Source organism: Paramisgurnus dabryanus, chromosome 17 (genome assembly GCF_030506205.2).
Source record: "Paramisgurnus dabryanus chromosome 17, PD_genome_1.1, whole genome shotgun sequence".
In the NCBI taxonomy this organism is placed as follows: domain Eukaryota; kingdom Metazoa; phylum Chordata; class Actinopteri; order Cypriniformes; family Cobitidae; genus Paramisgurnus; species Paramisgurnus dabryanus.
The window spans coordinates 1536101-1551108 of record NC_133353.1 but is presented as its reverse complement, the minus strand read 5'-3'; the positions used below and the strand labels follow the sequence as shown (position 1 = coordinate 1551108).

The following is a 15008-nucleotide window of genomic DNA, read 5'->3' as shown; positions in this document are numbered from 1 at the left end:
TTATTCTTTGTAAATTCTTTGTAAATGAAGAACACAAAAACAAAAGTGATTGTCTTTTCTATCTTACTTGTAATGTCATGTCACTTTTACTAATGCATTCTTGCACCTCTCTCTCTCTCTCTCTCTCTCTCTCTCTCTCTCTCTGATAAGTGTGGCAGTAAGAGTCTAGACACACTGTTCACTACAGCTGCATTTTATTTATCATTAAGCTGCAAAGCTCTCAGTTCTCCTGCCAGCCTTATAATTAACATTTAAAGTTCCAGTCTGTGTTTTTCCTTCTCAGAAATCACCAACAGCTTCAATGACCTCACTGAAACAAGATGAATAAAAAACGTGAAATTCACACCATAGCTACTATTCACAGTTTGGTAAATGACTGATCAATAATTTCCTTATTCTTATTTTGAAATACATGCACTGGAAGCAATAGTATTAGTTATATGAGAAAAAGTTTCATTTTTATATATAATGATGTTGATAGTATGATAAATATAGCTAAAATAAGCTTAATATGATATTAGTGCACATCTCCAAACCACCAGATGGTATGCACCTCTCTCTCTCTCTCTCTCTCTCTATAAACCAATAAGTTTTCCACCCACGTTACTCTGATAGCAAAACAAGCTTTCCAAATACACTGTTCAAATCGTCAAAATCGAAATGAACTTAAAAATCAGTGTTAAATGAACACGTGTATCAATGTGAAACTAATTCCTCAAATTTGTAGTCATCAAAAGGAAAGGATCCCCATGTCTAAGTGCAGTCTTATCTACAGTAGGGCTTCCTAAAAGTTGAGAGACAGCATCTTTCATGGTGGCCTGGCAAGACTCTGTAGAAGATGGCAGGTAGGTTAATTGGAAATGATTTAGATAACGTGATTAATGCAATTGTCAGCACACTTCTTTCCTCATTGATGATGCAATAATTAAGCTTTTCATGTAGGTTTCATATAATAGATTGATTCTACAAAGGAGATAAGGCTCGGAGAGAAAAGGAAAAACATGTCATTTTATACTCCTTTAAAATCACATCCTGCTTCTTTATGCACAGTGTTTAAAGGGATTGTTCACCTTAAAATTAAAAAATTTCTGATGAACACAAAAGAAGATGTTTTGAGAAATGATGGTAAACACACAGCAGATAGTGACCATTGACTTCCATAGTAGGAATACAAAAAATATGACGGAATTTAATTGGTACAATCAACTGTGTGCTTGCCATCATTTATCAAAATATTTTCTTCATCATTTATCACAATACTTCCAAAATATTTTTCCTACTATGGAAGTCAATGGTCATTATCTGCTGTGTATTTACCATAATTTTTCAAAATATCTTCTTTTGTGTTCATCAGAAAAAAGAAATTCATACTGTACATGTTTAGAACAACATGAGGATGAGAAAATTATGACAGAATTTTCATTTTAAGGGATAGTTCAGCCAAAAATAAATCCTGTCATCATTTACTTACCCTCATATTGGTACAAACTTGTATTATTTCTTTGTTCTGCTGAACACAGAGGAAGATATTTTGAGAAATGTTTGTAACCAAATCGTTTTTGAGCACAATTGACTTCCATATTTGTATTTTTCCTACTATGGAAGTCAATGGCACTATCCCTTTAAGGGTTTGGAACTTTGAGAATTATTCAGCGACCAAATCAAATTATTTACTCTGTGCTACTGTAGCTTAGTTGTTTAAAGCATTGCAATAAGAGAAAACATTTGGTTGGTTTGTTTTACACAAATATTGATAATAAATGTAAAAGCATCTACCATATGTGTTAATGTAATGTAAATGCAAATAATGTTAAACAAATCATTTTTTCAAGATTACAGCTCCGCACACTCTTTGCAGTCTTTCGGTAAGTTAAACAAAGTGCATCTTAATGTTTTTTTTTTGTAGACATTATTAAAAGAGTTTTTGTGGTGGGCACTTGTAGGCTAATCTGTCCCTGTAGCTCAATTGGCAGAACATTGTATTATAAGTGCAAAGGAAGTAGTTCGACTCTCAAGAAATACTTAGGTTGAAATTACACAACTCACTTAAAGGGATCATTTAACCAAAAATTAAAATTTTGTCATCAAGTTGTAACCAAACCGATGTAGGGCACCATTGACTTCCAAAGTATATTTATTCCTACTATGAAAGTCAATGTCGCCCCACATCTGCTTGGTTACATATATATATTTTTTAAGTATCTGCATTTGTGTTCAGCAGAATAAAGAAATGTATCAAGTTTTTTTTAAGTGAGTAAATGATTACAGAATTTGCGTTGTGAACTGTCCCTTTAAAAAAGCATCTGCCAGTGGAAATAAAAAGTGTGTGATGAAAAAAATTACCCACATTTTTTTAATACAAGTACATAAAAATCTATATGTATGCACATTTATTAGTTGTCTACAAATACTAGCTTATGTTAAGCATGTAATCTATTAGAAGAAAAGGTTTCATGAGATCATGAGCGCCACACATTTAGTCCCGCTGTAAAATCTGCGATACAGCTGAACTTTCTTTTATGCCTAATGCACTGTTCATATGCCGCTTTGACTAAAACAAAAAAATGTGATGATGGCGTTTAATTCTGACTCTTATGGGATTCATGACACTCAATCCCCAGTGGTCTGGGTGAAATATGAATGAGCGCTACAGCCCAAACCACATCACATTATGAAGCTCCTTTCTCCCAACAACATAAAATATATTTGCAGATGAATTTGTTAATTAGTAACACATTTACAGAGGGAGCATCGACTCACATAATGCACAACAGAGAGAAGAAAACTGCCTGGTGCACATCAATTTTATCTGCGTATCCCTAATGCTGTTTGTGTCTTGAAAGAGTCGATGTCAAAAAAAGAAAAGAAAATGTGGTCAAAAAAAGAAAAAAAAGAAAACGATGCATCACAGCAACAGACGACTTCGTACACAACCCCAGAAGTCTGTATTCGGTTAAGCACGCTGCCCTGCGTCCCACCTTTAGCATTTCTAAGCCAGTCGTGGCTCTGTATTCTTCTCCAGATGACATGGAGCTCTGAGACATTGTTTGCTTTGTGTCTCTTCAGTCCCCTCCCTCCCTATGGCACGTCCCTGAGGGTGAGGGTAAGTGGCGTAGTGAGCTAACAAAAGCAGGTGTTTCTGTAGTGAAGCGTGCCGCTCTCAGCGAGCTTCCCGTCTCTCAGGAGCGCAGGGCGGTCCTCGCATCTCCTCTGAAAACACAAGCAGAGATGTTGAAAGGAGGGTGGGGATTTATTTGATTTATTTACTTATTTTGTTCATATAGTTTCTTTTATTTATAGCCTTTAGCATTACATAGTTATTTAGTATTTTTTTCCTATGGCGGGAAACTGATAGAGCAAAAAGTTATAATATTGCTGCTTTTTGGAAAGATTTATTTTCATATTTATTTATAGCGACATTTGGATTTTTTTTCTTTTTCATTTTTGATTGGCTGACAGAAGACAGAATTGTTTCAGGACACAACGAACATGCCAAACTCGGACCTCCGTCCCCTTGGGAGCACTGTGCAAACGCTGAATGAGATCTCTGGAGTTATGATTTGTTTAAACAATCCATCTAGTAGATAATAATATTTATTATAAAAAAAACTATTATTAATTTAATAATAATAATAATAATAATAATAATAATAATAATATATATTTATTAATATATAATATTTTTATTTTTAATAGACTCGCAAATATAGCTTCCTTTTTCAAAACCAGATTAGCAAGAAATGTGTATTTGAAAAACAGTAGCTGCATACATTTGTATATAACCAAGCTACATACATATAGGAATGAAGTGCTGCTTTTCATCTAAACTTCAAAATTAAAACACAACTACTTGATGAGGTTTTTGTGGTTATGAGAAGCAGTCGTGTGTAACTGTACAATGTCAGGTAAGGGGCTCATCCGAACTAACTGACAGCTCGGAAAACATCCGCTCGCAACCATGATCCGAATCGCAGGCCGCAAAAGGCTTGTTAACGTGCTTTTTAAGACGTGATGTTCTACATATGTGCACCGCTGATTTGCTGCCCTTAGGGGGAGTGCGTTTCCGAGACCTCAGGGGTGGAAAGTGGGTACATTTCTTGCAATCATGTAAGGATTTACTGCTGCAGGGGGGAGAAATATTTTTGTTTAACCTGCGAGGACTCTCTAAACCTTGCTAATTTTCACTCGGCCCCCTCCATCTCTCTGTCCATTATTCCCACAAGTATGCTTATCAGGAGTTTTGTAGGTACAAATGTTTTTGCGGTCCGCTCGCCCCCCATCGGGCCAGGTTGACTGACAGACGGAACCTGTAATACCAGGTGTTACTGTAGTGATGCAGAACAGCTTGCCATCTCACCCAAGTTTGGATTTGTCCCTCAGGGACTGCCATTTGTATAAGCTCGAGTCGAGGGTTCGACTATGGCGTGGAAAACAGAAGCTACGCAGCTTTAATTAAGCACCGGTTGGTCAAAATAAAGCAGGAATCTGTGGCTGTCTGTGTGAGACCTGTGTCAGACGCTCATTTCTGGCTCTTATGGAAAGGATATGGATTTTACATTCATGCAATTGGTCGACGCTTTTAAGTGGCTTACAGTGATTCAATCTATAGGTTTTTTATAAGTATGTGCGTTCCCTGGGGATCGAACCCATGCTCTGCTAACACAATGTTTTATCAACTGAGCTACAGGAACACATGTCAAGATTTTTTTATATGTGTTAATGTTTATTGCTATATGTCGGACACAAAACAGATATTTAAGTTACTCTATAGGAAAGACAAACACAAATATCTTATTTATTGCTCAGTTGTTTCTCTTAGACATTGAGATTAAAGGTGCCAAAAATGCATTGATACAATATGTTACATTGTTCTCTGATATCTATCTTTATTAAATGCAAAAATATACGTATTAAAAAAAATGTTACAAATGTATTCCTGAAACATGCTGCAAAGACTATGAACTATGTAGTATTGAATTGTGGAGTAAAACAGTCTATTGAAAATTAGGCGAAGCTAAAACAATGGCTCAATGACACATTGGAGCCATAGAAGATGGCCCCGCCCCTAACCCAGTTGCGAGCATCTATTCAGGTTTTGGCAGTAGTTAAAAATGTTGAGAGAGATGTTAGCTTTCCAGCAGTGGGCGTGGTTTCAGTGCAGACAACGGACACGCCCCCAGCATTTGAGAGCAAAGAATCCTGCCTGTTTTAGAAGATTTTGATTACTTATTTTATTTATTTGGCCCTTTTTATCATTCAAATTTTTCAGGGCCGGCCCGAGGCATAAGCGGGGTGCTTGGGGCCCCAATCGTTTTTTTTTTACAATTAAATAACTTAAACAAGTAATATAAATGAATTAATGAATTAATACAAATGAATTAATTAATTATTCAAGACAAGAAAATTTTGTTTTGCAGACAACTGCTGTGTGTCTGCAGTGCTAGTGTTTGAGTCATGTGCAATATAGACACTACACGTGCATTGACAATTCGTGCCGGCGCGCAAGTGCGCGTCACTGAGTGCGTTTACATGCACAGTCTTACGCCGATTATGCTTAATAAACTGATAACACGTGGGGTCATGTAAACGAGTAAAGCGGTTTTCTTTAATCGGGGAAAGCCCATAAACAGCATAAGCAAAAACCGATCGGCACAGGTAGTTTTTTGCTCATTACGCCGATTTTGCGTGGCATGTAAACACCTTAACCCGCTTTCTCACGGTTTTGTCCATGTGCGCATGTCTCCGCGTATGAAAGATAAACGTCACACGCGGAAGTAAGCGCAAGGTAACGCATAAAAGTCTCCGCTCGACTAAAGCAGTTGGCAGAGAAACTGTGAAAATAGAAGCTCATGTTACATTTACAGGTTCTGCAGACACGAGGAGAGATACAACAGTACAGCTTAAGACAGATATGCCGTCGGCTTTTTGATCGACTATTATGTACTATAGGCGGTGATGTCACTGCCTGCGAGAAAACTGATAATTCTCCAAGTCCCATGTAAACTCAGTTGACTGCATAGCCGGCTTATTGATTTGCATGTAAACGCATGAAAACAGTTTTCTATAATAAGCAGATTTTTAATAGTTATCCGCTTATTCTGTGCATGTAAACGCACTCACTGTAATAAATGATAAGCCATGGCCACGTCACAAAAAAGGATGTATCCCTCTGGTGCCGAAAAGAGAAAGAAGAAAAGGACAGAGGAGGAGAAAAAAGAGCAAGATAAAGGTATGTTTGCATGATTATTTACAGTATGTTTAATGTCAATGTGTGCAGCAGCAGCAGCTAGTGGTGTGACATATCGCAGTTGATCCGTGATCGACCCACGGTTCGGCTCGCATGCGATTCGCGGATTAAAACGCAAATTTACATAGGGAAAGTTTATCATTTGCACGTGTTTCAAAGGCTTGCAAATGTAAACATTTTAAGTGATTTTAAACAATTTAACCCGCAAAAAGGCGCTAAAGTGAGCAGCTTTCTGGATGCACATGCGGTTGAATGTGTCCAGTCCAGCTCCAGTCAAGAAGTGATCCATTCCTCACCATGCCTTTCAGAGATCAGAACACTTGATGTTTAAACTTTAGACAGAGTTACGCTACTGTGTGTCATACTGTAGTCCATTAACATACATTTGAGCAATAGAGTACTGAAAAACAACGTAACGTTTGTAATTCATCCTACGTCTGTGTGTGTGCACGCACGCGTTTAAGGGCACTCAGTAGTGCACACGTGGAGAAACACGTTTCAGAAAGCAAGTGAACATAAAATCTTTCTGTTCTTGACAGGGCACATACAAACAAAATGATCTCCACAGTATTCTTTTTCCAATAAAAACATTTGTTTATGTCTTAGGTTTATGTATAGATTAGGCAGAAACCAGGTCCGTGCTTCTCTTAAAAAAACAGTCCCCTAAATTAACCTACTTAAGTCTGTGTCATTAATGTTAATCAAACAACCCAAGACAAAGAGAAAATCACTTTTTTAGCTCTAAAAAAATTATAATTATATTTAATTCATACAATAAAGTGTCATGATTTATTTGATTTGATTTCTGTACCTAACACTAATTTTATCCCTTACTTAATGTTCAACTTTGTTCTTTTCATAAATGTTTGCAATTTCTTCATTTTTTAATAAAAAAAAAAAAATTGGTCGGAGGGGGCCCCCAAACAAATTCTGCTTAGGGCCCCCAAGAGGCACGGGCCAGCACTGAGAGAGACATTAGCTTTTCCGTGAGTGGGCGTGGTTTCAGTGCAGACAACGGACACACCCCATGTTTTTCAAGATTTTGATAACTTATTTTATTTACTTGACGTTTATATCATTCAAATTTGGCTGAGTAGTTAATGTCACATTTTCTGTGGTGTCACCAACTAAGAACACATTTAATGTTAACACATTCAATTACACTGACTTTTAGTGTTTTTTTCTTCTAAGACTGAAATATCAGACCAATCCTATCCACATGAAGGAATATACAGATTTATAGTCATCCTATAAATTTCAACATTTGTCTTTTTGTTTGAATTTCAGAAGAAACATTAAGCCTGATCTCACAGGAATTTGTTAATATTTTAAAGGTGGCTAATTCGTACGTATTGAATTCTGCAAAAACAAACGTTGTATGAAAAAAGCATTTATGAAGACCCACTCCTAATCTCAGTGTCACAAACTCATATGAATTAGCCACCTTGTAAAATTGCTATGAGATTGCATTGAAACATCGTAAAGTTGATATTTAAATGAAACATTAATATCTATAAAAGATCAACCTTTAAGCAATAAAATGTATGCTATTTATGTTCACTTATTCAGTTAACAATGATCAAAGTAATAATTTAGCTATTAATAAATTAAAAGATTTCAAAGTGTAATGGTGTAGAAGAGCTCATTAACAGATGTTATTATAAAAAGGTGAACTGTGAAACACAGCTTATTATTTATTAGTATGACAATTAAAATGTATACATGTTGAATTTATACTCTATAGTCTACCTTGAGACCGCACCTACACACTTACAGTACATATAAGTGTGATGACAAGATAATAAATTCCTTTATAAAAAATTAAATACACTACATAAAAGCCCCAGCTTGAGAACAGTCTTGTACCTTTTGATTTTAAATTGAACAAATCTGTCTTTTAGCATCTGTTGCAATGAAACGGCCGTCGTGAAGACAGACAAAACAAACTCTCTCTCTTTGTTATTTGCATAAATGTGTTGCAATTAAGCCGCTCCAAAGCAGAAAAAGAGTTAGTACTATCGATGCCTTTCTTTCCTTCCCACTTGGCAATAGACTTCTTTTTTCCTCATTAAGAACTTCCTCAAGGAAGAATGGCAGGCACGTGTGCTTAGATACATTCCCGAAAGGCCAAAAGCTAAACCAACACCACTTACAGAATAGTGAAGGAGAATTATGGGTAACAACAAGCCAGTCCGCTCTGCCATAAGAGCTATAATGAGTAATGTGAATGACACTGGGGAACGTTTGATCATTTTACGTTGACCATCAGCTAATGTGTGACATTGGATGTGTGCTTCTAAAAAACCCTTCGAGGGTCCCGCTGTGAATAGGGGCACCTTCATGTGTCATGTTGACCGGGCTGATGGAGCACTGCAGTCTGGGACTCTGCGGTCCAGCGTATGAGGGATCAACCTCACTGCAGGGCAGCGGGAACAAGAGGATTTTTAGGGCCTTCTCATCTTCTTTGTTAGGTTTCATTGTTCCCAAGTTCTGGTTTACAACAAATGTCACCATCATCCTGCGTTATAATGGAGAATGGGGCTAGTTGTCAATAAAATTAAAGGAATAATTCACAAAAAAATGAACATTACTCACTTTACTCACCTTAATGCAATCTCACGAGTCTCATGACTAGTCATCATATGCGTCTTGATGAAACATGCAGTCATAGACACTTGAAAACTAATAATTGTCTTACTTTAGTACATGGATCCAGTGTGCCACCATTTTGCATGTATTTAAATCTTCTACATGTTTATGTTTAAACACGTTTTGATCACTCCTGATGTTCGAAATATGAATTGTTTTGCTTACAAATGTATTGTTTCACTTTAGGAGATACATATAATAACCTTATCCAGTGGATTACAAAGCAAGGAAGAGCCAAGATATTATTTGTTATTAATACAAATGCAGCACGAAGTTAAAACAACTTGGTTTTACAAGTCAGTTCAACCTACTGTTTTAAAGCTCACATAACACACGCTGTTTCTGCATTTCTGATGTTAATCTGGAGTACCTATAGAGTAGTATTACATCCTTTATATCTCAGAAGAGTCTTAAGTTTAATCAGATTTATAAAAGAAAGATTAGCTTTACCGAATCTTTCCGATAACGTACGAAAAAGTGAAAAGGAGGAGTTACTACTGCGGGTGGAGCGAGTACGAGTCATGCAACACTATACAACACTGTTTAACTTATGATTCACTACATGTTCGTGTCATTTATATAATATGCACGCGCATATTTACAACATAAGACAGAAGTCTTACTTACCGCATGCAACTCATGACCCGATTTGGAAAATCCAGCGAATCAAACACACAAGCAAAACTCCGCTGCTACCCCGGATAATAAACTATATCCATTGTTTCCATAAGGCTGTCTTTCTCTCCTTACATCCAAAAACACACTTCTTCTTTCGTGCCATTGTTGAGTTTTTAAATTAAACAAAGCTGTGTCGCATGATATGATGTTTGCAAGTTCTAGCGTCTCCCGCTGATTGACGGGTGGGCGGGGTTTTCTGGGGGAAGTGCCCATATAAAGAAGTGATACGTATAGAAAACCCCTGAAACGTCAGTTGGACCTTTAATCAAAAAAACTTTCCGAAACTTGTACGAACCCCTGGCGAATTGCAATCGGCACAGAAATACTCTGTAACACGCCCAACTGCTTTTTTGACCCTTTGCCTACATTTAGCATGAGGAAACAACTCTATAACTGTGTTTATAGGTCAGAATGCTTGAAATACCATTGAACCCCCCCCCCTAAGGTTTGGCTTAATGTGCACCCATTTCTAAAAAAAACATTCTTTTGTGTATTTGGTATAATATGTTTACGTGGTTTATGGTTAAAAAATACATTATCTTCCACATACGTACGTTTTTGTAGCTCCAGATATCCTGCCTTCCTCAAACGCTTTGATTTTGTACAAAACTCATCGATCTGAAAACCGCTGTGTCCCTGATTGGCCAGCTAATCTGTACATTTTGATTGGCCTGAATACCTCTGACATCAGCTAGAAATGTGACGCTCCTTACCATGTTTGAAAGATTCGCTCACAATGCAATGCTAACAGGAGTAAACTTACAGGCTGTGAGTTAAAGTGAAAGGAATTATGATAATGACCATCGTGTCCAAGTCAACAGGCCGAGGAAGTAAACTGTTGCCTACAACCCCTGTGCTTGTTGTATTCCAAGAAAAGAGATTTTAGTTGGAAACGATAACTCGCATCAACCTTTACCTTGGGGTTTGTACCTTTTGCATATCGTTAACATGAACTAATATACACACACCAAAGGAAATGTAAAAAAAAAATATTTTTAAAACTACACAGTTAATGGCAGGTTGTTGCACGATATGATTTGACAACTTGCCCCACTATTCATATAATTGATAAGCTGTATCTTTTTAGATTGTTTTATTTACCAGTAATGTTTTTACAATATTTTATGTTGTTATCATGTTTAAGGGTTAAAAGAACCAGAGACAAATGTGATAGCACTTATAGGTTTATATGCATTGTGGTAACATAAGGACTAAAGATGGTCCTTCTAATAGAAGAGAAATTAGGGTAAAGAGCCTGACCCTTGAGTTAATTAAAACTGTTTTATTGCCCTTTCTTGAATTAATTAAATGCATATTTGATCTATCTAAGCCACATTCTCAGTTCTCTTTCCATCCTTCAATAAACTTTTTCTCTCATAGTCTGTCTACCAGAAAGAACGTTGGCTACCGCCTAAAAAGCTGAAGGAGCTTGAGCTAATTTTCTTCACAAGACACATTTTGGCATTGAACATCTGCGTAGCTGTTACGACTCGATGTCGGACATTTTCCTGTTCACAACATGTATACTGTGTCTTCTGAGGATGAGCGAGGAGAGATGCGTAGATGAGGAAGCTTTAAAGATTACTGTATAAAGGGCAGTTCATATTTAACCTTAAAGGATTAGTCCATTTTCTTAAAAAAATCCAGATAATTTACTCACCACCATGTCTTCTAAAATTTTTATGTCTTTCTTTGTTCAGATCGAGAGCGACACGCACTCCTTTATAGTCTTATCATAAACAAAAATGCACGCGAGTGGTTCTTGGAGAAATAAATAATAAATAAACTTCAGACGCTGCGTAGAAGAGAGGGCGGGACTTTCAACAGGTCACGTGTTTTTCCCGGACCATCAGATCCCGGGTAATCATGGCAGTGTGAATGAACAAAAAATCTAAGGATCCCGGAAAAATCCAGGATGCCTTTCCCGTGTATTTTACGGAATGTCTGTGTGAAAAGGGCTATAAACTGATAAAAAATCTTGCTTGCAAGACTTAAAATGTAGGATTTAGCATTGACTTGTTTACTTCGGCTCCAGGTGGCGTCTCTGGGATCCTGAAAGTGCGACAGAGATCCAGGACAGTTTTAGAACAGTGGTGACATTTTGTCAAATGCAGAGGGCCACTCGGGGGGCTAATGAGGAGCATTTTTAGTGATCAATAAATCATGTGCTATTGATTTTTTTCCTAAGCCCTCTTCTGTTCTCTGAAAGTCAGCTGCCACCCAGGAAGACACTATTAAGGAGACCTGAGACACAATCAACAGCTGACCACTGACTTACGCATCCATGATGCTGACATCAACCACATTACCATCTTATTGTGAACTTAGACTCATGAGAAGTTCAAAAGTAACAAAAAACAAACCAAAAACAAGATCTTGTATCTAAGCTGACACTCTTTACACTGGTATTGTAGTTTTCAAAGTGTTACACTGTTGTCTGCAATTCTGAACCTGTGTACACTTTAGCCTGGAGTATTGTCTGTATTTTTACGCGCATGGTCAAACGCACAGCCTTGCTAAAATTATAGTATGGATGACTCATACGTGTACACAGACATTCGCCGCATGCGTATTGCGGCAAAATGCAATGCATGTTTTGGGCTAGATACTACAGTCGCCTGCAGGCACATGTGTGACCAGTGCGTACAATGTACACAGGATTTTAAAAAATTGGCGGTGTGTGTAGAGTACACGTGCACTCTTCTGATGTCCCTAACCCTAATCTGTAAACCGGGTCTATGAGTTGCTTCTTATTTCTAATAATGTTCAAGTTATGGAATAGTACAAACTTTTATAGGTTACTCGTGTATAAATATTGAAGGAAATTAAGTTAACTTGAAACAGATATAGCCAAAAAACTGAACATGGAAAATGCTAAGTGATTTACAGATGTTCTGATCATCATCACATTATCATTCATGTGAATTTAGTTACAGTGTAGTGACAAAGCTGTCAAAAATTATCCCTGTCCAAGTTAAAGTGAGAATACAAAAGACATTATGTTAAAACATCGCTGTCAAAGCGTTTTTACAACTTTTTTTGCGAAAAACCGCATTGTTTTAAGTACAGATAAGTCAAGTGATTTGATAACTGTCAGTGCTGTTACAAGCACCCTTTAATTAAATAATAAAATCCTTCTAAAGTTAATAAGACAACACTGATGGGGAGATTACTAGCTGAGAGATGTGCCCCCTTTAAAAAAGTTAAATGGAAAGCCTAACCCTAAGGGTGTACTCACACTATGCATAATGTACCTGAGTATGTTTGACCTCGGTTGACCCCCAAAGTACAGTTTGTTTGGCTATAGTGTGATCACTTCATACCGTTCCAGGGTGCGGTACACTTGGAGAGGTGAACTCTACTACGATTCACCTTAGTTTGGGAACACGGGCACTAACCGCACCAAACTTTAGATGAAACTGTAAAGCAGAGAGTAGTTCCTGAAAGCACTTATCTTACACTTTTAAAACCTGCACAAAAGTTATTTTTCTGGCTTTAAAAATAAAAGGATCAATGGAACTTCCTACCTCTTTCCTACCCTTACAGGATGTTGAGGTGGGGAAAGGAATGAAGAATCCACATGTGGTTAATAATGGTTTGGTTGACACACACTGAGGACATCAGAGATCTTTGATTGGTTGATTGAAATGTGGATGCAGGATCAGAAAAAAGGTTGTTAATCCAGAAAGACATCTCACGATCCCCTAGCCTGCACGATATTGCAAAAAATTTTAATAAAAAAAAGTAATATTCGTTAACTTGCTAAATAATGCTGAATAATGCGATGCATCACTGTTGGGATGATGTTTTGATGTTGGTAAGCTGTGCCCATTTTGCGCCATAACATTTTTCCTAAAAAATTAAACTTTTGTTTCATCAATCCATAAAATATTTTCCCAGTAGCACTGGGGTTTGCCAAGGTGCCTTTTTTGCAAACTTCAGGCTCACAGCAATGTTTTTCAGGAGAGCAGCGGCTTCCTCCGTGGTGTACTTTCGTAGCCTGTCCAAAGACTTGTGTATGGTAGACTCAGGAACAGAGATGTGTGCCCGTTTCAATGATGTCTTCAAGCCTTTAGCTGTTACTCGTGGGTTCTTCTTTACTTTATTGAGTATTCTGCATGGTGTCTTAGGAGTCATCTTGACTGTGCGCCCACTTCTAGGAAGGGTAGCTACAGTATTTAACTGTCTCCATTTATAGACAATTTGTCTAACTGTCGACTGATGGAGGTCTAAACATTTTGAGATTGTTTTGTATCCCTTTTCAGCCTTATGGAGTGCAACATCTCTTGATCAGATATCTTTATAAGAGCATGGTTCAGAAGAGCTGATGCTTCTTAAGGACAGCAATCTTAAAATGTGTGAGTGTCTTAATATCAATCAAAGTTGCACAAAACCACACATTTAAACTCATTTTATTAATTGGACTCCAGTTTGCCAGCTTCTGACAAAAAGCTTTCAATAAAGTTATTAGTCCATGGGCTCACTTACATTTTCCTCCAGCACTGTGAATGTTTAATGGGTGTTTCCAAAAAAGACACAAGAAACTGGAATTATTTATGTCTTGTGAGCTTATGTACATCGTGTTTGTTTATTGTTGTGACCTAGATGAGGTTCAGTTAACATTTTATGGCAAATCACTGTAGAAAACCAGTTCATTCCTAGGGGTTCACATACTGTACTTTTTCTTGCCACTGTAAAATCTAATTGAATTATAGTAAAATATGTTTAAAAACTGAAAACATTTTAACCAACATGCATTGGTTTCACATTCCTTCTAGTAAAAGAAAGCATCACACACTCTTTCTCACCAATGTCTCTCTGCTATCCGTACAGATCTAAAACTTTGATGACACATAAAGTATCTTAAATCATTTAGTTATTGCAAGCCACTTCGATATGCATATTTGTGATATTTTGATAATTTCATAATGACATTTTTACATCCATTCAGTTGCACAGATAGTTTTCTGTCATAGAAAATTATTTAACAGACTATAAAAATGCAAGAAAGAAATGGTTCATTTAAAAGGCTTTGACGGAAAGGTTCTTTTGGGAACCAAGAGGTGTTCTGCTAGAACCCTTATTTTTAAGAGAAAGAGGGGAATTGTGGGTAAAAACATCTGTCCTCATCGAAAGGGAGGAAACCTACGGAGATAGTGACTCTCCCCCAGTTGTGCCCTTTGGCCTTCCTGTTAGCAACAAAAGAGGGGACTTGTCGAGTCAAACAGCAGGCTGTAATCATTTACTCAATTAACAGAACTGGGGAGACAGATAAGATGCCCTTTTCTTTGGATGAAAAAAAAAGGTTAAACATTTATGAACAGATATAAATCAGTCAGCACCTGCGCAGCTCCAGGGGTGGCCACGGCTTTGCCAGCACCGTTCGGGCACTTGTGGGAGAGGGAGATCTCCTCTCTGACCGCTGCCTGCCATC

General features: G+C 37.3%; 1 long non-coding RNA gene across 1 annotated transcript in view; it reads right to left on the bottom strand.

The window, feature by feature from the left end:
- Nucleotides 1-237: 237 nt before the first annotated feature.
- Nucleotides 238-15008, bottom strand: part of LOC135727339 (uncharacterized) — a 76888-nt gene continuing 62117 nt past the window's right edge. The window contains exons 4-5 of the long non-coding RNA XR_012335304.1: nt 2761-3210; nt 238-310 (exon numbers count right to left, since the gene is read on the bottom strand). This is a non-coding gene — a long non-coding RNA (uncharacterized lncRNA). The remainder of the gene's footprint in view (nt 311-2760; nt 3211-15008) is intronic.